Below are 24,411 nucleotides of genomic sequence, written 5' to 3'. Positions count from 1 at the left end.
AAAGGGATTGACCCAAGGTCACACATAGGATTCCAGATTGAGAGCTGGAAGGCTCCACAGAAACCATCTAGTCCAAGCCTCTCATTTTAAAGAAGAGGAAACTGAGACTCAGACCTGCCCAGGATCACACAGGTAGTGTCAGAGGCAGGAACTAAGCCCTCTGATTCCAGAGCTGGTACTTTATTCACCCGCCAGACCATACTACCTCTACAGGCCTTTGTTTCCCCTTCTGCACCTTGAGGGAGATAGACTAGGTAACCACTTCCAGCTCGGACATTCTCTGTCTCTTTAATACCAATGTAAAACCAAATGTATGTTCCCTTGTTCCCTTAGCAATCATCACATACAAGGTACTACACTCGTCTGCCTTCATATGTACAATGCCTTCAGAAACAGCTCCCAGCTCCCAAATGTCAGATTCCTTCAGAAAATGTTTCCTCTTCCCCAACAAACCATTTTAAAACCAGCAAGGATTGAGGAGGACCTGGAAACAGATATGGGCTGGCCTTGAACCTTCCCCTCCACAAAAGATCTGGGCCAGGAGACTGCTGGAGTTGTGGAATATCTGACCAGCACAAAGTTGGATGGAAGAACAGAGAACCATGGGCTGTCATTTCCTAAAGCCCTAAAAATGTGAAAACGCTCCATGTCTGTGAGTTCTCACATTACCATATGAATCTTTAAAAAAATCATCACAGTGATGTGAGAAACTGTCAGAAATTGTGAGCTACATTCAATTCATGTGAAGTTGACTGGGAGATTTCTGGACCATGGCTTTCTGCAATGAATGTGATGTTTTTTACTGGGGAAGAACATGGGAGAGTGTGAGGATTCAGGAGGTTCAAAGCCTGCTGGGTTTAAAATAGGCTTTGCAAAATTAGGTTTTCTTCAGAACAAGGGGGAAGGGGAGGCAATGACCAAAGCCACGTTCTAGAGTTTTTAGTGGTTACTCACCTTCCCTTTTGTTGGTCCCCTGGCTTCCTAGAGACCTGGCTGAAATTTCTTCCCAACTCTGATTTACTGGTTTACCTACTGATGCATCATCGGAATCATCTGAGGTCTCATCTGGTCCTAGTTGTGTCTTCTCATTCCAATCCACGTCCCACCAGGAAAACCTTGATAGTAGATGTACCCACCATGCTGGAAGGGGATTACCCTTGCTCTGTTACAGTTTTATGAATTCAGTGCAGCATCCAGGCTACCCATCTGTTGTCCCTCACTCGTGGCAAGATAGCATGGTACAATGGAACAAGCACTTCATCTGGAGGCCGAGGATGTGGATTAAGTGTTTGGATGGATCTTCCATTTCCTATTTGTATGACTGTAGGCCAACCCCTTCCTTTCCTCCAGCCTCAGTTCTTTATAAAATAACAAGGTTGGAGCCAATGGCATCGAACGTCCCTTCCAGCTCTAAATCTGGGATCCTATGTATAACCTTGGGCAAGTGACTTCAACTCCTTGGGCCTCACTTTCTCCGTGTAAAATGAAGGGGTTGAACTAGATGGCCTCTGAAGTCCTTTCCAGTTCTAGAGCTAGGGTTCTGTGTGCAAACTTAGTTAAGTCACTTTAGTCTCTCTGTGCCTTAGTTCCCTTATCTATAAAGTATGTGTGTTGAGTCCTCTTCCATCTTTAGCTTTTTGATCCTATGAACTGAAAAGTAGTCCATTAATAGTGGCATAGCATACAAAGGTATTTACTTTTTGCCTACAAGCTAGAGTTCCTCTCCCACCCATTGACATTTATCTTTCTGCTGTTGTTTTCAGTCTATTTGTAAAATCACTACATATTCCTTTGTTGCAAAAGAGATTGTACATAGAATGTTGTGGGGTATTTGATTGGTCCAGTCAGAGTCAGGTATCATCATTAAAGAGAGAGAACATTTGTTTTAGCCAGGGCTGTGCCTTACAGCAGTGTCCAATATGAAGGAAATGTCAGTGACCTATCATCTTGGCAAACATTTTCAAAGATATTAGCAAATGTTTTCTATCTGGGCTCTGGGAACTGACAGTCAAATTTCAGTTATCAAGAGCCAGAGGGGCAGAAGAGTGGCCTTTTCCATTTACAGATTTGTGAATTGCAAATTGAAAAGTCCGTGTTGAAATAGCTGCAGAGGGACAGAGTGTCATAAAAGGGAGAGATACGTGAGCTCTCCAAACAAGCCTGCGGTGAATACTTTTTCTTGGCTGTTAGCCCTGAGACCTGTCAAGACCTCTATGGAGACATGGGGCCTTAGTTGCAAGGATGGTTGGGACTGATGCTGAATTCTGAAGGTCCATAACAGTGCCTGAACACAAGGAGTGGCTTAGGAAATACTGATTCCAACACCCAAACTCTTGCTTGTATGTGGTCCAATGCCATAGAACCTGTCAAGAGATAAACCCAGCTGTAATGATAAGGAACCCAAGTGGCTCAGACACTACACTTATTCCCTTCCCACTAAGGGACATTCTGCTCTAGACCCAAGTAATCCATTCTGATTTTAGTCCTGGGAGAGTCTGGTCTCTAATGAGAGCCTAAGCTCCTGTTTCTTGCCCTCTGGTTTGATGTACCCCTACCCTGATGGTACAGGGACACATTATTTAAAGCTTAGTTTTCATGTCTTGGTGAAGGTTCCTTCCCCGCCCCCAAAACTAAAACCAAAATCAGGAAGTAGAAAGATGCAGTGTAAATCAGGATGGGACAGGTATTTATTTCCTACACAGAGAAAAATACTAACAGACACAAGACTAAGGATCACATTGACAGAATAGCTTAAAACAGAATTCAGGAACAATTTATAACTAATACTTAGTAGTTATAAGGAAACTGATAGAGCATTTTATAAGACTACTAATTAGGTGTTTTACATTTCACCTTGGCCTCGCACTGTCCAAACAACCTGGTCCATGCCTTCTGGGAAAACAGGCCAGGCTTGGGCCAGTCTTCTTATTGCTGATCATCTTCTCCAAGAGCACTGGATTAGTTAAAGCCTCCTGCAATTCCCTCCCCACTTGCTACCAGTCAGCTCCAACCAGATGGGACCAAGGATCTCTGGACTTCCTGACCTCATGGGGTCTTCTATAAGCCTGGATAATCATGGGATACATACTCATTCACTTTAGATCAAGAAAGAGGAAAGACTAAACACGCACACACAGCAGCAGCAGTAGCCCAAAACCCAGGCTTAGGCTTACCTATGCAAAACTAGGCTTTAGATGCCATACGTTCTTAGCTTCTTGGTGGCAAGAGTGTGTGACAGTGCAAGCCATCCCTGCCCCCACCTTTTGTGGGAATTGGCTTGCAACAATCCAGACACAATCCATAGCCAGGAAGGAAAAGTGTACTGACGGCAGGGGCTCTCCTTTTGAAGTACCAACTGAGTCATTAGTAATTCCAGGTCAGGCCAATAAGGGGACTCTTCCCCATTTCAAACTGATAGCCCTTTAGGGCTGAGTTACATATGATCAGAACAAGCCTCAAACCCCTCTCCCCCATAAGGATGATCGGAATCAGAAATGATCTGAACTTGCTCTGCCGGATGGCACCTATTACTTTGTGATTTCAGAGGCTGTATGGACTAGTACTGTGGCCACATTGAGCCATGACCAGAAGAAGAACACGTTCTGTTTTCTTACAGAATATAGGAATGAGCCTTAAACTTTGGGCAGTAGGATAGCAGTGCTGCCTGTGAATCAGACCTGAGTTCCAGTCTCACTTCTAATATTTATTAGCTGTGTGACCCTAGGCAAGTGCGACCCTCTCTGTGTCTCAGTTACAATAGTAGCCACTTCGTGGGATGATTGCGAAGAAAACCCTTTGTGCACCTTAGATTTATATGGAAATGTGAGCTTTTCTTATTTGGGCAAAGAGAACTTGGACACTCAGGCCAATCCTCTATATTCTCATATCTTCTCATGCCAATGTCTCTTCCACTGGGGTAGTAAAAAGGATGTTAGACTTGGAGGCAAAAGTCATGAGTCTTATTGGATCTCATTGGTCTCCCTATCTTAAGCTGCTCCCTATTCTAATCCATCTTCAACTCAGGTACCAACATGCTTTTCTTAAAGCACAAGCCTGACTATGTCATCCCTCTGCTCAATAAACTTCAGTGGCTCCCTGTTGCTCCCCATTCCAATCCATTCTGGACTTAGTTGCCAACGTGATTTTCCTAAAGAACAAATCTGACTGTGTAATTTCCTTGTTTAATAAACTTCGATGTCTCCCAATTGCCTTTAGGATCAAATATCAAGGTCTCTGTTTGGCATTTAAAGCTCTTTACAACCTGACTCCTTCCTATCTTCTCAGTCATCTTACACATAACTTCCCTTCACAAACTCTGTAGTGTTGGTCTGCTTGCTCTTCCACATACATGAGGCCCCATCTCTTATATCTGTAGCTTTTCCCTGGTTATCTTCTATGCCTGGAATGTTCTCCCTTCTTCTCTTGGCCTCTTAGAATTCCTGTCTTCCCTCTTTTTGTGGTGGCAAAGTATTGGAAATTGAGGGGAGGCCCATAAATTGGGGAATAGCTGACCAAGTTGTGGTATATGATTGTGATGGAATGTTACTGTGTTATAAGAAATAATGAGCAGGATGATTTAAGAAAAACCTGGAAAGACTTATATGAACTAATGCAAAGTGAATTGAACAGAACCAGGGGAACATTGTACACAGTAACAGCAACACTGTACAATGATCAGCTGTGAATGACTTAGCTATTCTCAGCAATCCAATGAGCCAAGACAATCTCGAAGGACTCATGATGAAAAATGCTGTCTGTCTCCAGAGAAAGAACTAATGGAGTCTGAATGCAGATCAAAGCATACTATTTTTCACTTTCTGTATTTTTTCATGTTTTTTCCCTTTATGTCTGTGTCTTCTTTCACAACAAGACTAATATGGTAATATATTTTGCATGATTGAACATGTATGACCTATAACAAATTGCTTACTGTCTCAAGGAAGGGGGAGGTGAGGGAGAAAGAGAGAAAATTTGGAACTCAAAATGTTTTTAAATGAATGTTAAAAATTGTCTTTACATATAACTAGGGAAAAAATAAAATGTTATTTTTTTTAAAAAAAAGAATTTCTGGCTTCCCTCAACACTCAGTTCAAACACCACCTTCTCTGAAAGAAACAGATCTCAGTCCCCCAGCTGTCTTCCCTCTAAGGTTGCCTACCTTCCATCTACTCTGTATATATCTTATATGTGCTCATATATTTACATGTTGCCTCCCTCCTTAGCCTGTGAGTTCCCTGAAAGTGGGACCTTTGTTTTCCCTTCTTTCTATTCCCAGTCCTTGGCACAATACCTGGCACATAGGGAGCAGTTAATAAATGCTTGTTGATTGATTGGATTCAAATGGCACTTCTGATATTTCCTGTGTGTGTCTTTGGGTGAGCCCCAACTTCCCTGAGACTCCATCTCCTCAATTCCATGTAATCCAATGAGTATATATTAAGTGTCTACTATATGCCAGACACTGTGCTAGGCACTGAAGACAACAAGGAAACAGATCCTACCATGAAGGAGATAGAAAACAACCCATACATGGATAAATACCAAGGCCATTCAAATAATGTACAGAGCAATTTTAAGAGGATGGGGAGAGAACCTTTGGGGAATGTTTTGTGTAGGATCATAAGAGGTGGCGCAGGAGTTGAGTTTTGAAAAAGGAGAGCATTCTTAGCATGGGAAATGGCCTGAAGGAGGGAGACAGAGTGTTGTGTATGATGAACAGCAATGAGACCTTCTTGGCTGGAGCAGAGGATTATGATGGGGCATCAAGTCTGGAAAGAGAAGTTGGGGTTCGATTGGCAAGGGGCTTTGAATGCCAAACAAAGGATCTTATAGTTTACTCTAGAGGCTCTAGGGAGCCACTGGAGCTTAGTGTCATAGATCTGGAAGGGACCTTAGCTGTCATCCAGTTCAGCATCCTTTTGCAGATGAGGAAACTGAGACTGCAAGAGAGGTTAAGTGACTTGCTCAAGCTCACTTCCCTAGTAAGCATTGAAGGTAGGACTTGAATCCAGGTCCTTTGACTCCAGAGTTTGGGCCCTAGAGTGAGAAACCTTTGGGACCTCTTATACATCATCAGATGGAAGATGGAGCTTCAGGACAAAGGGGAGATAGACAGGCTCCTTCTACTAGTCCATTACTTGGTCAGTCTTTGTGGCCTGGGATTTGTCAGGATTGTTTTTCCCTTTAGCTGCTCTAACTTCTCATTATATTCCCAGTCCAGGTCCCTTTTTCAAGTATCGGAGTGACATAGTCAGACCTGAATTTTAGGAAAATCATCTTGGCAAGAGTGTGTAGGATGGACTGGAAAGGAAAGAGAAGAGAAGCAGGGAGACCAGTTAGGAGAGGATTGCAATCATCCAGGTGAGAGGTGGTTATGTGAAGGAAGAGGAAGGTGCCAGAGGCAAGACGTGTTATGGAGGCTGAATGGGGAAGACTTGGGAGGGTAATGATCAAAGGGGACATTGAGGATGAGGACCTGGGTATCTGCAAAGAAATCTCCCTTGTCAGAAGGAGGGAATTTAGGAAGTGGAGTAGGTTGCAAGGAGAAGAGGAGAATATAAGTTCCATTTTGAACATGTTGAGTTTGGGATACTCATAGCACATCCAGGAGGAGCAGCCAATTGGTGATGGAAGACCAGAGCTCAGGAGACAGAAAGGGTGTCCCATAAGTCTTACTGCACTAAGACTTTTGGAATACTCTGCGTAGATCTAAGAGTCATTTGCATAAAGGCTACAGTTGGACCCCTGGAAGCTCCCTTATTGTCAAAAGGGAGAAGGTAGAGAGAAAAGAGCAAAAGGCTGAGGTCAGAGACCTGGGTACAATCAGGCAGATAGAGAAGGGCTTGGATGATAATCTAGCAATGGAGCCTGAGGGGCGATAGGGAAGTAAAAAAGAACCAAGATAGGGCATGGTCCCAACAACCCAGAGGGGAAAGAGTTTCGGGGAGAAGGAGGTGGGCCCTAATGTCAAACACTGCTGAGGAGGTTCCCAAGGATGAGGCTGGGAAAATGCCAGCAGATTTAGCAATTACAAGATCCTCAGTAAACTCAGAGACAGAAGTTTCAAATCAGTTATGGAGCCAGATTGCAAAGGGGTTGAGAAGTGAGTGGGAGATCTGAAAGTAGAGGCTATAAGTGTAGTTGCCTTTTTTCTAGGAGTTTGTTGGTAAAAGGGAATATAGATTATCAGATGGCAGGCTCGAATAGAATTTGGGTTTTTTTAAGGGTGGGGGATGGGTAGGGAGATTTAGGCATGTTTGGGGACAGTAGCGGTAGGAACCAGTACAGAAAGAGAGAGCAGATGATTGAAGGTATATGGGAGGGAATGCTACAGTGACCTTCATCTGTAAAATATTGAATTCTTTCATTTTTTCTTTTTAAAAAATATATTTAATATTTTATTTTCCCCAATTACATGTAAAAATAATCTTTAACATTCATTTTTAAAGATTTTGAGTTCCAAATTCTCTCCATCCCTCCCTCGCTGCCGCCCTCATTGAGAAGGGAAGCAATTTGATATGGGTTATATATGTGCAGTCATGCAAAACATATTTCCATGTTAGTCATCTTGTGAAAGAAAATACAGACCAAAAAACCCCTAAAACCAGAAAAATAAAGAAAGTAGAAAAAAAGTCTGCTTTGATCTCCATTCACACTCTGTCACTTCTTTCTCTGGGGAGGGATTACATTTTTCATCATGAGTCTTCAGAGTTGTTGTGGATTATTGTATTGCTGAGAACAGTCATTCGCAGCCGATCGTCATGCAATATTTGCATTATTTTCAACCGATATTTTTGTGACAAAAGTGTTTTGTAAACTTTAAAGCATCAGAGAAGTATGGGTTATTATCATTTTTTTCCTTTTTCCGTATCAGATTACTTTGGTTGTGTAAAGATCAGAGCTAGTAACAGACAAACTTGTGAAACTGTTACACACATACACACACATCCCACCACACACACATACACACAACATACAACACACACACAGACACAGACACAGACACACACACACACACACACACACACACACACACACACACACACACTCCTAAACTAAACTAAAAAGCCTTCCAGACTGTGAGATTGGTTGGCTATATGAGGTCAGAGCAGACAGTGAAATAGAGAACCCAAAAGTTTGGCAAGGCTAGAAGGACCAGAGAGGTAGAGAAATTCAGAGCAGATAATGGGTCCAGCACAGAGATACTGGTGCTCTTTGTCAGAGTAATCAGCCCTTCCCTGTAGCTAGATGGTGTAGGGGAGAGAACACTAGTTCTGGAGCCAGAAAGACCTGAGTTCAAATCCTACCTCAGGTACTTAATAGTGTGACCCTGGGCAAATAATGTAACCTCTGTTAGTCTCAGAGATGATTATCTGAATGGAAATAATTATAGTACAGGGTAATTGTGATGTAGCCTCAGTCTCTTCGTCTGTGAAATGAGCATAATAATAGCACAAAGTTATTTCTTTTTTTTGCAGGGGGGAAGACAGAGCAATTGGGGTTAAGTGACTTGCCCAAGGTCACACAGCTAGTAAATGTGCCAAGTGTCTGAGGCTGGATTTGAACTCAGGTCCTCCTGACTCCAGGGCCGGTGCTCTACTCATTGTGCCACCTAGCTGCCCCCACAAAGTTATTTCAAGGATCAAATGAGATAACATATGTAAAGCATTTTGCAAATTGTAAAGCTCTCTACAAATACTATTATTATCATTACACCCACTCAGCGCAACTACCTGGCCTTCCTGACCATGGTAACAAAGGTAAAGATCACTGGGGGTTGAGATCATTTGAGGAAGACCTCAGAGAATCCACCTGTAGAGTTCAAACGAGAAGAGCCATCTTCTTGAGACTGGCTCTTCTTTCTGAGAAGCCACGTCCAGCTCAGCCTGTTGCTCTCTCATGTTTGTTTGATTTTTTCCCTGCTCACTCAGTTGCATCTCGTCCTCGGTTGCTAAATATGGACAGTCCCAAATCTGGCAGTTTCGCCAGCCAAGATGTCCTCAGGGAGAACCCAAGCAAGGACGGACGCTGCAAAGTGACAACATATTGCAGAGGAGCAACACTCGGTGAAATGAACGAATGGTGACGCTGGAGGCTTGATTTCCTCCCCCCCCATACTTGTCGACATCCTTCTGAATTCATAGCACCAGATGACTGGCTTCTCTTGTGATTTGTCTGAAATCCTATCACAACCCCCTTTTGAGTAGGGATTTAATATTTTAACCTTTGGAGGAATTTGCCTACTGATGCCGTGTTAGAATTTGTAGCTGTTCTAATGCACCATACAAAATAACAACCAAGAGATGAAGCCCTCTCTGGAGTCAGAGGATCTGGGTTCAAATACTGTTTCTGACACTTTTTGCTTGTGTGACCTTGGAAAAGTCATCTAACCTTTATGAACCTCGGTTTCCTTATCTGTAAAATGAGGCGGTTTGGCCAGATGGCCTCTGAGGTTGTTTCCAACTTCAGAGCCATAATCCTATAGTACTAAGTCAGCCTCTCAAAGCCTAGGTTTCCACCTCTACAAAAGAAGGGGGTTGGCTTTCAGTGCTTCTTAAACTGTGGGTGGGGTTGTGACCCACAGTTTAAGAACTGTTGAGGGGGTCTCGAGTGGAGAAAGTTTAAGAAGCCCTGTATGGCCTCTGAAGACTCTTCCATTGTTTGAGCTAGGATTTTATGATCTGATATTATGTGTGGCCTTGGACAAGTCACTCCCCCTCCCTGGGCTTTGGTTTCCTCCTCTATAAACTGAATGGGTTGGACCTGAGGGCCTCTGAGGTCCTTTCCAGCTCTTGAGCTAGTGTCCCACTAACCTATGATCTCCATTTACCATCCCTTAGCCAATATTCAGTCACTCCCTCTCCACTCATTCTTTCTCTGCCTGTGAACATGCCCAGGCCATACCTAGCCACAAAACTCCAGCTCTGGGCCTTGACTCCTTCATAAGCTATCATCTTCTCTCTTTGGCTGCCAAACTCCTAGAAAGAGAGGGTCTGCACTTGATTCCTCCACTTCCACACCTTTAAGACCCCTACAATTTGACTTCTGTACCACTCTCGCAAAGGTTGGGGGAGCCCCATTAGGAGGCAGCTGAAACAGGCCCATGGAGGGGGTAATGATCATAGATTCATAGGTCAAAAGCTTAAAGGGACCACCAACTTCCTCATTTTATAGGTAAGCAAACTAGTGAGGGCAAGGGTCTTGTGTAAGATCACACAACGAGTGAGCATAAGAGGTGGGATTTGAACCCAGGCTATCTGGCTCCAAGCCCAGAGTTCTCTCCATTACGGCACATTGCCTTTCACGAGGGTGGTAAGCAAGTTTCTTTCCCACGTCTCTGGGTCTCAGTTTTCTGATCTGTAAAATGAGTGAGTTGAGCTATCTGATCTCTCCAAGGGCCCTTGAATCTCTGAACTTCTTATGATTTGTCAGAAGTTTGGCAAGCATGATGCGTGAGACCAAGATGTGGAGAAAAGTCCTGTCTAGCTTTCTATTTCATGGTCCTGTTGCGAGATCCGTCTGGGTAATGAGTCATCAGACAAATCAGTAGACAAATGCAGAATTGGATGCCAGGTTCTGTCTTGTTGGCAGCATCCTGTATGTGCCAACCCTGTGTTCTAGAAGCTTCTTCTTTGTTGTAGTTCAGCTTTTGAGAGTGGCATTTCCTGAGTTATGTTGGTTTTAAAGAGGAAGCCTGCTGCTTTATTTCCATTATGGTAATTTGGACACGCAAACACAGTGGATTCTTCCAAAACAACTTGTTCCTTCATTTTCCTGCCTTTGCTCCTAAAGAACTTGTTTCTCCCTAAAAATATAGGCACAGTGCTGCAAGGGTCACAATCTCTAGAGCTAGGTCAGCCCTGAATTTTAGAGAGGAGGAAACTGAAACCAAACTGAAAAGACTCACTCAAGGTCATACAAGGCATGACAGAGCCAGGATTGACCTTGTCTTCTGAATTGCGATCCAACACTGATCAGTTTGATAAATTGCTAGTCTTCGAGGGGAGCCTTTTCTTGTCTGAGCCTATAGAGAATGGGCATGACCACTGGTCTCTTGCTAAGGGGACAGAATGCAACTCCCAGCTAAATTTCGGCCTCCAAGATGATTTGATTGTCTGGGACTCAAGGCTTAGTTCTGAAGCCATCTCCTATGGGAATCGTCTTCTGGTCTCCTCCTCAAATGATCACAAATACACTCCTTTGCTCAAGCAATAGTCATAGAGTCATATAATCTAAGAGTTACGAGGGAATTTCACATTTCATTTTCCTCATTGGTAGAAGGAGAATGTTGTATTTGATGGTCTCCAAGGTCCTGTATGGCTCAAAATCTATAGGCCTGTGGGCCATCTTGATCAGCCCATAGCTAGGCGAGAATTCTACCTAGAGTACCCCTGACAAGTGGTCATCCATCTTGTTTGAGGGTCTCCAGCGAAGTCTGCAATCTTCCTGATGTCTGAATTAATTCCTACCACCCCCTCCACTTCCAGCTCAGACTCATTACACCTTGTTGCCTAGTGAATAAAGCATTAGTAAAATGCAAGCTCCTCAGCCAGTTGTCTTTTCAAATGTAAACTCTCTGAGGGCAGGAGCTGTTTTCACTTTCTTTGTATCCCCCGTGCTCAGCACTGTTCTTGGCACATAGTTAGCATTTAATAAATCCTTATTGATTGGCATTCAAGGCTCCTAAAATTTTCTGCATACTACCTTCCCATTCTTATCAACGCTATTTCTCTCTAGGTATTATCCTTTCTATTTGTCTTTCCCTCATCTCATCCTTCACTCTCCTAGCTCCGTACCTTGGCTCACACTTTCCCTCATTCCTGGAATGGGATTCCCTACTCTATCTCTCTTTCTTTAAATAATTCCCTTCTTTCAAGACCCAGCCCTGGTGCGACCTACTCAAAGGAATCTACCATGATGCCCCAAGGTGACAATGATATCATTCCTCCACAATTCTCCTAGCATTTGGCCTAACCCTCTTTTCTACCCTTATTAAAGCTGAATCAGCATTTGGTTGGATACGTGTCTCATTCTTCTCCCGAACTTGAAGGCAGGGGCTTTGTCTTGTTTCAGCTTTTTGTCTCCCCCAGTGTTCATCACAAGGTTTCAAATATATTGGGGGCTTAATATTTGTTGAATGAATGAATTATGAATGAATAAGCCAAGTAGTTCACTCAACTATGGGGCTATCTGGGGCTTCCAGTTTCTGTATAAATTGCAAAGACTAATACAGTTGACAAAGAGAAGAGAGAGCCTTTCAGGCTCAGGAATCTCAACCTTTTTAGACGATTGACAAAAAAGTATATACAAGATCCGAAGTCAATCTCAAAAGTTTGTCAAGCCCTGGAAGCTGCCTACTAACGGGAGTCAAATGCAGCCAACAGAATTAAATTGACAAATACAGACAGAGCCAATGTGCCCAAGACCTATAGTCCATGCTGGATGGAAGACTGGGAATCCAAAGATCTTTGTGGTGTCTTCCCTCTACGTCTTGCTTGCACCTGGTGCAGGGAAAAGTTGAAAGCACAGGTCTTAGACTGTGAGCAATGGGGCAGAGAAACAGCTGACAATGAGTGTCTATCTATGCACCAGGTGTGATGGAAAAGGGAATCTTTTCCCAAGACCACCATGCTGATGTGGTAGAGTTGGGGGAGAGATCATTCTTCACTCAGTCAACCTTGGGCTCAGACACTAAGTTTTCTTGGATTTTTATTTAAAATTCTATATTGTCCAGCAAAAATTCTCGAATGCCACAGCCTGTGCTATCAATGGGGACTTGTTTTTGTCTTGGCTAATTAGCAATACCTTTCTTCTTTTCATTTTTGGAAAGGGTCTGTCTCCACATTTGGCTTTCTTCTGCCAATAGAAGGACCCATGGGACAGGCCAGCTGGCAGAAGAAGCAAGTGATCTGATCCCAATGCAGGTCAAACAAAGGGGAGCGTTTCCATTTAACTGGCATGAAGAATATTGAATCCAAAAGGTTGGAACAATGGCATTCCCATAGGCTCTGTATATGTTTGCACAGTGGTTAGAACATATGCTAAGGAGATCAAGGCATATTTATGGATTTCCAGCTAGCCATTTACAAATGTACACCCTTGTTTACAATTCTATTCTGTTCACAAACATTCAACATTTGCTGAATTAAAATTTGGGTAGGGTCCCGAATTCAATAAGATTCTTGGAATCATAGATTTGGAGTTGGAAGATATTCCAAAGGCCATCTAGTTCCAAGTCTTTCATTGTAGAGCTGAGGAAACTGATGACCAGGGTGAGGAAGTGACTTGTCCAAGGTCACACATAGGCCACACATCTAAAGACACAAGACACCTTAGAGGCCAACTAGTCCAAGTTCCTCATTTGACAGATTAGGAAACTGAGGCCCAAGGTAGAGAAATGACTTGTCCAAGATCACACAGGTAGTGAGTGGGATTTGCACCAAGGCCTTCCTTCTTCCAACTCCAGCACAAGTTTACATTAAACAAAGATGATCAACAGTAATAGTAACTTATGGTGCTGTGGTACTTTAAGGTTTACAAAGTGATTTCCTCCCAACAACCTGTGAGGTGGGCAGTACAGTTGAATGATTTCCATTTCACAGTGGAGAAACTGAGGCTCAGAGAAGGTGATTGACTTATCCTTGGACACAACTAGAATGTGGCAGAGCGGGGATTTGGACATGGATATCCTGTTTCCAAGTCAATTGTATTAGACTAGAAAGCATGGGTGGCTAGAAGCACACTGTCCCCATAGTGAAGAAATGCCTCAGAGCAGCACACGGGGCAGGGAATGGAAATCCAGAGACCCGCATTTAAGTACTAGTTCTCTCACTAATTCACTGTATAACGATTAGTAAGTCACTTCTTTTTATGGGTCTCAACTTACCCATTTGTAAAATGAAGAGCTTGAACTAGGTAAATTTTAAGGTCCCTTCTAATTCCATACCTGTGGTACCTGGTATAATATTATTATTAGTATCATCATCATCATCCTCACCATCACCCATGGAAGGAGCCCCTCCTTGAGGAACTCCTTCCACCAAGGCAGGTCAGCATCAGCTCTGCAACTTGTAGTCTCAGAGCACTACCTGGGGTGTTGAGGGGGAAGGTGACTTGCCCAGGGTCACACAGCCAGTGTGTATCTGAGAAGACTTGAGCTCAGATCTTCCTGACTCTAAGGCCAGCTCTCTAGCCACCACTCTGATGCTGCCTCTGAAACAATAATAGATCCTTGTTAAACCCTTGTTTAACTGATTCTGTGGGCTCTTTTGGTTCTTCCATTTTAAAAGATCCTTTCTGAGTCTAATATTCTGTGCTCTAAAGTCCCTTTAATGCAGTGTATAGAGCACTGGCCCTGAAGTCAGGAGGACCTGAATTCAAATCCGGCCTCAGACACTTGACACTTACTAGCTGTGTGACCTTGGGCAAGTCACTTAACCCTGATTGCCTTGCCTCCCCCTTCCAAAAAAAAAGTCCCTTTAAGCCCTGAAATTCTATTGCCTTTGTTGTGAGCAGATCCCTTTGAAGGCTAGCATTCGGCATTCTAAGGTATGGGTTTTTAATCTGTATATGTATGTGCATGCATGCGTGTGTATTTGTGTGTGTGTATGTGTGTGTGTGTGTGTGTGTGTGTTGGGCCCCTTGGTCAATCTATGGAAGCCTTTGGATGCCTTCACAGAATCATGTTTTTAAATGCCTAAAATGAAATCCAGAATATTATAAAGGAAACCAATTATACTGAAATCTGGTTATCAAGATATTTTTCAAAACAAGTTCTCAGACCCCAAGAACCCCGAATCCATTGTCTCTGTTTGAAGGCCCCTTTCTCCTCTGTTAATCTATATTCAACAATTCACATGCCCTTTGTCAGCTCAGACTCTGTATGCGCTGGATGGGGATGACATAAACCTAATCCAGATGCTCTTAGCGATAGAGTTCTCTCCGTAGCTGGTGTCGTGTTGTGTGTGTGTGTGCGTGCGCGCGCGTCTGTATTTTCCTTTTAACTGGTTTTTACCATAGGAGAACTTGAAATCTGGTGCCTGGAGGATTTAGGAGGAGGTTGGAGCAGTGTGGGGCCTGCGGGGAGGAGAAGCAGAGAAAGGCATCTGGAGTGAGGAAGAGGCAAGCTAATAGAGAGTGGGTTGAAAACTATTAAGGAAGAGAGTGGGGGGAAGGAATTGGAAACCAGAATATTAGTGCCCTTTGAAGATTCTTTAAGCAGGGTGGCCTGGAGGTGGAAAGAGATTGGGTTCTGAAATGGGAAAGATGCATACAGACAGACAGATGGTTTTCTCACAGGGAAGAAGAAGGGCCAGGAGGAAGAGGGAGGCCAAGAGCAAAACAGCAGACAGAAAGCCAGCATGGGCTGTCAGGTGAGCTGATGGCAAGGAGGACTTTATGCCTGAGTTTTGGTCACCCAAAGATAAAAAACCATATCTTTTCAGGAAAAGAAAAAGCACATTCTTATTTTCTTTTGAGTGACCTCCTGAAAAGATAAAATCACTTTGAACCTTTGTTTTGGATAATTTCCATGGGATGTCAGAACTTGAGGGAACAGAGCTGATCTCTTAACTAGAAGGGACTGTGGGGCTCATCTGGTCCAGGGGTTTTTAATCTGGGGTTCATGAACTTATATTTTAAATATTTTGGTAATTATTTGAATATAGTGGATTTGAAAATACACAGTACTATGCACTTAAAACATGATGCTGAAAAGAAGTCTAGAGACTTCACCAAACTGCCCAAGGGGTCCAGGGCACAACTCCTGATCTGGTCCCATCTCTTTATTTCTTGGATGAAGAAACTCAGGTTTGGAGGACCAAGTGACTTGCTCAAGTCACACGGGAAGCTAGTGGCAGAGCCATTAACCCAGATCTCCAGACTCCCAGTCTGTTCTACTGCACCAGCTTATCCTTTGATAATGGAGGAAGGTAGGAAACAAGCATTTATTAAGTTCCTACTATGTTCCAGTCCTGTGCTAAGTGCTTTTTGAAGTATTATCTCATTAGATTCTCACAACCCTGGGAGGTAGGTGCTAACATTATTCCCCATTTTACAGTTGAGGAAACTGAGGCAAATAGAAGTTAAATGACTTGTCCAGGGTCACACAATAGGAAGTATCTGAGGCAAGTTTTGAACTCAAGTCTTCCTGACTCCAGGCTCAGCTCTCCATCCAGTGTGAGACCTTTCAGAAGTTCTATGGTTCTATACAATTTACAATAACCTGATAGCTTCTCCAAACAGAAAAAACAATAACATGTCAGTAAGGAAACACTGACATGCTGTGATTCACGTTCAACATGAAACTCACAACTTGAAGGCAATTACCACTGAGCCACAGGACTCCATGACTTTCCAGAGAAATATGTTAACAGCCAAGCATCTCTGATACTCTGAAGGCTTTTGAAGAAACAACAGGGAACATTGATTGGAAATGGCAAGGGATGAAATTCTCATTAATAAGCATTTTATTCAGGATCTATTGGACCCTCTAACCACTCTCTAACCAGTCAGCAAGAACAACTGTGTTCAATGTTGAAAGAGGAGGACTTTGGATGACTCGTCCATATTTCTGTGTATTCTTCCTGGTCCACCTTTTTTGCAAGGCATAATTAAGAAAGAGAGATAGCATGTTGTAATAGTAGCAGCTAACATTCATCTAACACACGAAGGTTTGTACATGAGATATATCATCTTATTTGAGCCTCACAACAACCTGGGGAGTTTATTATTATCCCCATTTTTACAGATGTGGAAACTGAGGCAGAATGTGGTTAAATGAATAGTGAATAAGCATTTATATAACACCTATTATGTGCCAAGCACTGTGTTTTTGTTGTTTAGTCATTTTTTAGTCGTGTCTGACTCATCATGACCCCCATTTGGGACATTTTTTGGCAAAGATACTAGAGTGGTTTGCCATTTCCCTCTCCAGCTCATTTTTTTTCAGATGAGGAACTGAGGCAAACAGGGGGGAAGTGACTTACCCAGGGTCACACAGCTAGTGAGTGTTTGAAGCTGGATTAAAAATCATAAGGATGAGTCTTCCTGACTCCAGGCCCACCTCTATCCACTTAGCCACCCCACTAGCTGTCCTAGATGGTAAAGATCTGCCTTGTAGTTCCACCTTCGATGGTACTGTCTATGTGACCCCGGGCAAATCACTTAACCTCTCAATTCCTCAGACAACTCTAAGGCTAAATTGCAAGATGGCTTCTGATCTGTAATCTGAATGAGAGTACTGACAAAAGAGAACTCCCTACACTGATGAAATCATGTGTCCGGACAAAAAGAAATCTACCACATCCTTTGTTCCTCGATTAGAGGATTCAATCAATCCTGGGCAAAATCCTTTTATTTTTTGGAGGGGGGAAGGTGAGGCAATTGGGGTTAAGCAACTTGTCCAAGGTAACACGACTAGTAAGTGTGTCAAGTATCTGAGGCCAGATTTGAACTCAGGTCCTTCTGACTCCAGGGCCAGTGCTCTACTCACTGCGCCATCTAGCTGCCCCATGGGCAAAATTCTTAATGAGATCTTGATTCTCCTCATTTCCAGTCAATGTTCCCTTGAAACACAAAGAAGGAGTCTTATGTTCATAATCATGGTCTCTGTCATTTCTTCAAAAGGCACTCAGAGATGCTTGGCTGTGTATTTATTTCTTTGGAAGGTCGTAAAGTCTGTTGCTCAGTGGTAATTGCCTTTAAGTTGTAAGTCTCATCTTAAGTGTGAATCTCAGCATGTCAGGGTTTCTTTACTATCATGCTGTTCCTTCATATGTCTGGGGTGTATGGGGTGTTTAGGGAGGCCTAGCACCTCTAGCATGAGGTCATGCTGAGCCCTTTTCAGGGCTGCTCATCCACCTGATTCATCCAACTCTCAGCTGTGGCCACTAGAACCTGCAGCATGTGGAGTGGCCACACCCCAGAAAAACTGTCTCAGCAGATGGGCTCAATTAGGTTGAGGGCATCTGACAGGCCACATATCTGTTGTTGAGCTAGGAGTATGGCTACCCCAAGATGACATATCTCATGTACAAACCTTCATGTGTTAGATGAATGTTAGCTGCTATTATTATCCTCAAGGGAATGGGCGTATAGGAACAATTTATTGTAATGGCCATGAAGATGGCTGAAACAGGTACTGTGGAGCACTTAAAACTTATCTAGACATTGAAGGCACCGACGTGGTCCACTGCATCCTGGGTCATTGCCAGTCATCTTGACTTTTGCCTTGCCACTGGACTTCGATGACTCTGGAAGAGAGAGTGAGGGTGATGACTTTGTGCAACTCTGCCTCACTTAAATCCAATTAACTACCAAGTTAAGACATTACCCCATGATGTCACTGGTTCTCTTCGAATATGAAGGACGAAAAACAACATATGTTTGCAGAAGGCATCTGGTGAACAGTAGGATGTCAGAGCTAGAAAGGATCTTAGACATAGGACATAGGATGTCAGAACTGAAGGGGCCTTAGAATTCAAAATTGAGAGGGACTTTAGAATATGTGTAGCAAGTATCTCTGGTCTGCCACCCCAGAGCCAGGGTATTACATCTGCCCCTCAGGATTCAAATAAGCCTAGGAGAATTAAGTGGTAAGGATTGCTTACTTGGGTTCTCTAGGCACATAGGCAAACCATACCTTACACATGGTTAGGGAATAAGATAAGTGGCTTTGGTCTCTAGAAAGACAAAATTATGAACATTTCTAAACTCAGCACCAGCTTGGAGAAGAATGCAACGCCTTACTTCTCATGTTAGTATTGCTATCAATACTTGCATAGGATTCTGTAATCCAGTAAATTTTTGTTCAGTTGTTTTCAGTCGTGTCTGACTCTTTGTGACCCCCTTTTTCTTGAGGTTTTCTTGGCAGAGATATTATTGTGGTTTACCATTTTCTTCTCCAGCTCATTTTATAGATGAGGAAACTGAGGCCAACAGGATGAAGGGACTTGCCCAGGGTCACACAGCTAATACGTATCTGAGGCCAGATTTGAATTCAGGAAGATGAGTCTTCCTGACTCCAAGTGTGGTAGTCTATCCACTGAACTACCTGGCCCCATACCATCTGGAAACTTCCCATTTTAATTACTTTTCTTTGTTAACTAGATTCTGTCAAGCCCAGTAATTTCTACCTGTTGGATACAAGGACACCCCAAATTTTAGTACTCTAGGACAAAGCCCCAACATCCTACCCTAGTTAAAGCTCTGGTGGATAATGTTATGGAAGTACAATACTTTCTTAATCATTATCTCTCACTTCCTAATCCCAGAGTTTGTGAGAAACCTTTCAAGATTATTGAGATATTAATAATACCTAGCACTTTCTGGTTGGCAAAACACTTCCTGTACTTTATCTCATTTGATGAGCTCTTCCCTCATTTTCTAGCTAAGGAAACTGAGACCTAGAGAAGTGGAATAATTGCCTACAGTCACCCAGAAAGTTACAAATTAGCAACTGAACCAGGACTGAAATGGTTCTCCTGACTCCCAAGTTGTTTCCTAAATCCTCCTATTCTAAACAAGTCAGCTATACAAGTTACATGGATTTATTGTATATTTTAAAAGAAAAGTAAGATTTACATAATAGAGATCCACAGCTTCATGTCCAATCCTCTTTTTCTGTTCAGTTTTTTTGGTGGAAATGTTAATTTTATTTGGTGTTTGAGTTCTGAATTAAAAAAAAACAACAATCCTACTCTGATGTCCTGACCTGCAAAACTTCATTTTACGTGTGTAGATGGTAGCTACATGGAGTGTGCAGCCAGTCCGTATTCTACTCCCTGTGCTGGCCCTTTGCCCCTCATTATACATGCAGGAGGGCTGACAATAAAGCCATGTTGCCCACCAAGAGATGAAGGAGTAATGGATTTCTTTTCTGGGTCTGTGACAGCAGTAGCCCTGTGAGTGATTAGTGGCACCTGAGGCAAAGCGAGCCAGGAGCTGCATGGAGACATAGCAATTAGGAGCCAAGTGGAGAGAGACGTTGTATGCCTCGCACACGTTGAGAGACAAGCAGTGGACAGCCATCGCCAACAAGGACTGTTTTCAAGCAGCAGTGCCAAGGTTGACCACATGTAATGTTAAGCAGGGTGGGACTTTTTTTTTTACTGTTTTCTCTTTGAGAATGCTAAAGTAATCAAGTGCCTTTGATTAAGTCTTACTAGGTGCTAAGCCCCAGGCCCACACCCTTTTGTTGATTAGGTGTGAAGCCTTCAGGTCCTAAGAAGGGTATATAAACTCAGAGGTTAGCGTTTTGTTTGGGGCTCCCACTCACTGGAAGAGTATCATGTGATTTGACCAGATGAAACTCTGGGTAGCCACTGGACCTCCCCCCGCTTTGGAAAATCCAGATGTTGGTGCTTCTCTGGTAACTATGTATATTGTGATTTGGCTAGACAGAAATGTTGATCTGTTTATATTGTCTCCGTTTGTAATACCTGTTTGTATTTGCTCTGAAGTTCAGGGTGCTGGCTTTTCTCCCTGAACTAAGTTAATGATATATGTATGTTTTGTATAGATTCCTATATTTACTAATCATGATCATGTTTTATCCTCACATACACTGTAAGCTCCTTGAGGTTAGGGAGCTTTCTTATTTGTAGAACAGAGTAGGCACTCAGTCAATGCTTGCTGATGGACTGATTGATGAAAACAATCTGTACAAGCCTCCTATTTACACCCTTCCAGAGTGTTCCTGTTTGATCTTTGTCTATCAAATTCCATTCAATTCAACAAGCATTTATTTTTAATATATTTTTATTTCATTAGATATTCCCCAATTATATGTAAAAATGTTTTAACAATCTTTTTAAAAATTTTTGAGTTCCAAATTCTCTTCTCCTTCCCACCCATCCCATCTTCTTGAAAAAGCAAGCAATTTGATATCAATTATTCATGTGAAAACATGAAAAAACAGTTCCATATTAGCCCTGTTACAAAAGAAAACACAAACAAAACCCAATAAAAATGAAGAAGGTAAACAAAAGGATGCTTCAATCTGCATTCAGGGTTCATCAGTTCTCTCTCTAGAGGTGGAAAGAATTTTTCATTATGGTCTTTGGAGTTGTCTTGGATAGCTAAGTCTTTCATAGTTGACCATCCTTATGATATTACTATTACTCCATACAATGTTCTCCTGGTTCTACTCACTTAACTTTGCATCACTTCATATAAGTCTTCCCAGGTTTTTCTGAAACCATCCTGCTCATCATTTCATACAGTACAATAGTATTCAAACACAATCCTATACCACAACTTATTCACCCATCCCCCAATTGATGGGCATCCCCTCCATTTCCAATTCTAGTTCACAACACCAATAATGTGCATCCCAATTTTTCCACATCCCATCCAGCATTTATCATTTTCCTTTTCTGTCATATTAGCCAATCTTATAGGTGTGAGGTAGTACCTCAGAGTTGTTTTAATTTGCAATTCTCTAATCAGTAGTGATTTAGAGCATTTTTGTGACTAATGATAACTTTTATTTTTTTCTGAAAACTGCCTGTTCATTTCCTTTGACCATTTATCAGCTGGAGAATGGCTTTATTTTTATAAATTTGATCCAGTTCCCTATATTTTTGAGAAATTAGGCCTTTATTAAAGAAACCTGCTATAAACTTCACCCCCAGTTTCCTGCTTTCCTTCTAATTTTGGCTACATTAGTTTTGTTTGTGCAAAAGTTTTTTTAATCTAGTGTGAGGGCTTGCTGAACCCTTTTCAGAGCTGTTATCTACCTTTGGTATCCATTTGATTCATCCATCTTTCACCTTTGGCTCCAAGTAGCTATAGCATTCAATAAAACCATCTTGACAGACAGGCTAAACCAGGTTGAGGATAACCCATGGGCCTCACACCTGGTGAGTTAAAGGAATGTATACCCTAAGCATATGAAGACTTTCCCTGGTGGAATAGGCAGATGAGAACAATTTGTTCCAATGGCCAAGAAGGCAGGTAAAGTAGGCACTGGAGAGCTTAGAGCTTGGTATGATGTCAAAGACACCAAATCATTCTCTGCATCCTGGGCCATAGGCAGTCATCTTGACTTTTGTCTTGTCACTGGACTCCTATGACTCAGGAAGAGAGAGTAACGCTGATGACTTTGTGCAACTCTACCTCACTTAAATCCAACTCATATACAAGTCAAGACACCACCCATAATGTCATTGGTGGTCTTCAAAAATGAATGACAAACAATGATCAAAATTATCTACTTTACTTCCCATAATCCTCTCTAACTCTTTTTTTCTCATAAACTCTTCCCTTATCCATAGATCCGATGGGTACATTTTCCCATACTCCCTTAATTTACTTATATCACCATTAATGTCTAAATCATTTATCCATTTTGACCTTATCGTGATGTGTAGTGTGAGATGTTGTTCTATGCCTAGTTTCTGCCAAACTGCTTTCTAGTTTTTCCAGCAATATTTGCCAAATGTTGAGTTCTTCCCCAAAAGCTGACAATGTACTCTTCAATAGATGCAGCGATATTCTATTCTACAACCCTCCAATTGACATCTCTTTTTACTCTCCTAACCCTTCTTGCTTGGAAAGACATCTTCAGTGACTCAAAAGCTATATGGAGACAATAGGAAATGAACCCATTTGAAAGCTTTGGGGACAACATAAGCTTTGGCCTTGGGCCTGTCTCTATGGAAGGAGTAGTTCAATTGACTCACCATAGAATGAGGTTTGGCAAACAACACAGATACTTGCATTGGTGGAAATAAGAAGATGAGGTCAGCTCCTGTTGGAAACGTGTGCTTGTCACTGACACTGTTCTGCATTCCCCAATCCCTTTTCTACTTCAAATGACCCCTTCCTTTCCATGGCTGTGACAGCTAAAACAAAGGAGCTGGCTCCTGGGTCAGGCACTTTTTCAGAAACTCATTCCAGGGACAAACAATTTTACGACTCTTTCTATGGGCTTTTGTTTCAAACTCCACTGTTGGTCAGAGGAAATCCTCATGATCATTCAGTAGGCTATTCAAACTCTAGAAGGGATCTTAGAAGGAATTCGCTGTTGCTAGTTATTGGGTAGAAGGACTCATAATCGATAAACATTTAGAAGTTCCTACTATGTGCTAGTCACTGTGTTAGAGTAAGGGGACGCAAAGACAAAAATGAAAACAGTCCTTGTCCTCAAGAAGTTTGGAAAGATGTGTTCACACACATGTGTGTGTCTGTGTGTGTCTGTGTGTGGGGGTGGATCTGTGTGTGTACACGAGTATATGTATAATCTACTGATATTTCTCAATATACATACATATATGCATATATACAGTCTCCTACACACCTATGTATGTATATATGTATACCATACATAATCCAGCATTACGTGTGTACACATATATGTATTTTGGGTGCATATGTATTGTATATGTATTTGTATGTGTGTGTTTGTGTGTGTGTGTGAGAGAGAGAGAGAGAGAGAGAGAGAGAGAGAGAGAGAGACAGACAGACAGACAGACAGAGACAGAGGGAGAAAGAGAAACTGGTCTCTAACCAATTAGTTTCTCCCATACCGCAAAGCAAAGGGCAGATAACAGATAAAAAGGTGCCCATATGTTAATGAAGACTTGTTAACATCCTGTTGTTTTTCCTCAGAAGGGGACATAAACAAACAAGGCAGTGTTGGAACTGCTTTGTTAAATTTGAATTTACTAAAACAAAAACAAAATACCACAAGCTATATATAGTCATTTTAAAAAAAGGCAACCTGTATTTCACAGTTTCATAAACAATCCCCTTCTTGATTGTTCTTTGCCAATGCAAATGTTTACTTTTGCTTATGTTTATTAAGTTAATAACCAAAAAAAGGTAAAAAAAAAGAAGCAGCTCTCCCTGAGAGAGGGAACGCAGATATCGTTTTAAAAATCCTATTATTCCTTTAAGAAGTGTTTAAAAAGAAACCCCTTTCTCTTTAATTGAATTGGAAAGGGCAACAAACTACTGGTGGGGATAAAGGTCAGGCCCTCCCCAAGCATCCTTAAAAAGCCAAGTTCACTAGATCTGAGAGAGACTAGGCTGGGAGCTCCTTTGGGAGTGTGACCCCCATGCCAAAAGCAGAGGGCATGGTGGAGAGGGGAGGGGTTTTTCCCTCCTTCCAGTTTTGGCCCTGATGTTTTGAAGCATAACCTCTAGGAGAAGTCCCATCCAGCAGTTTGATAGTTCATGAGTTCAAGAATGTTTCAAGGCATACTCACCCTTGTTGTTCAGTCATTTGAGTTATGTCTGATTCTTTGTGACCCTATTTCAGGTTTTCTTAGCAACGATACTGGAGTGGTTTGCCATTTCCTTCTCCATCTCATTTTGTAGACAAGGAAACTGAGGCAAACAGGGTGAAGTGACTTTCCCAGGGTCACACAGCTAGTAAGTATCTGAGGCCAGATTGGAACTCAGGTCTTC

At 42.3% G+C, this 24,411-nt stretch overlaps 1 pseudogene; it reads right to left on the bottom strand.

Annotated features, from left to right (window-relative positions):
* LOC118832536 overlaps positions 1–20,028 on the bottom strand; it is a 79,657-nt pseudogene extending 59,629 nt beyond the window's left edge.
* Between the last annotated feature and the right edge of the window lie 4,383 nt (positions 20,029–24,411).

The sequence above is a fragment of the Trichosurus vulpecula genome, chromosome X (genome assembly GCF_011100635.1).
Source record: "Trichosurus vulpecula isolate mTriVul1 chromosome X, mTriVul1.pri, whole genome shotgun sequence".
Taxonomy (NCBI): Eukaryota; Metazoa; Chordata; class Mammalia; order Diprotodontia; family Phalangeridae; genus Trichosurus; species Trichosurus vulpecula.
The sequence above is the reverse complement of the archived record's forward strand: the minus strand, read 5'-3'. Positions and strand labels throughout refer to the sequence as shown.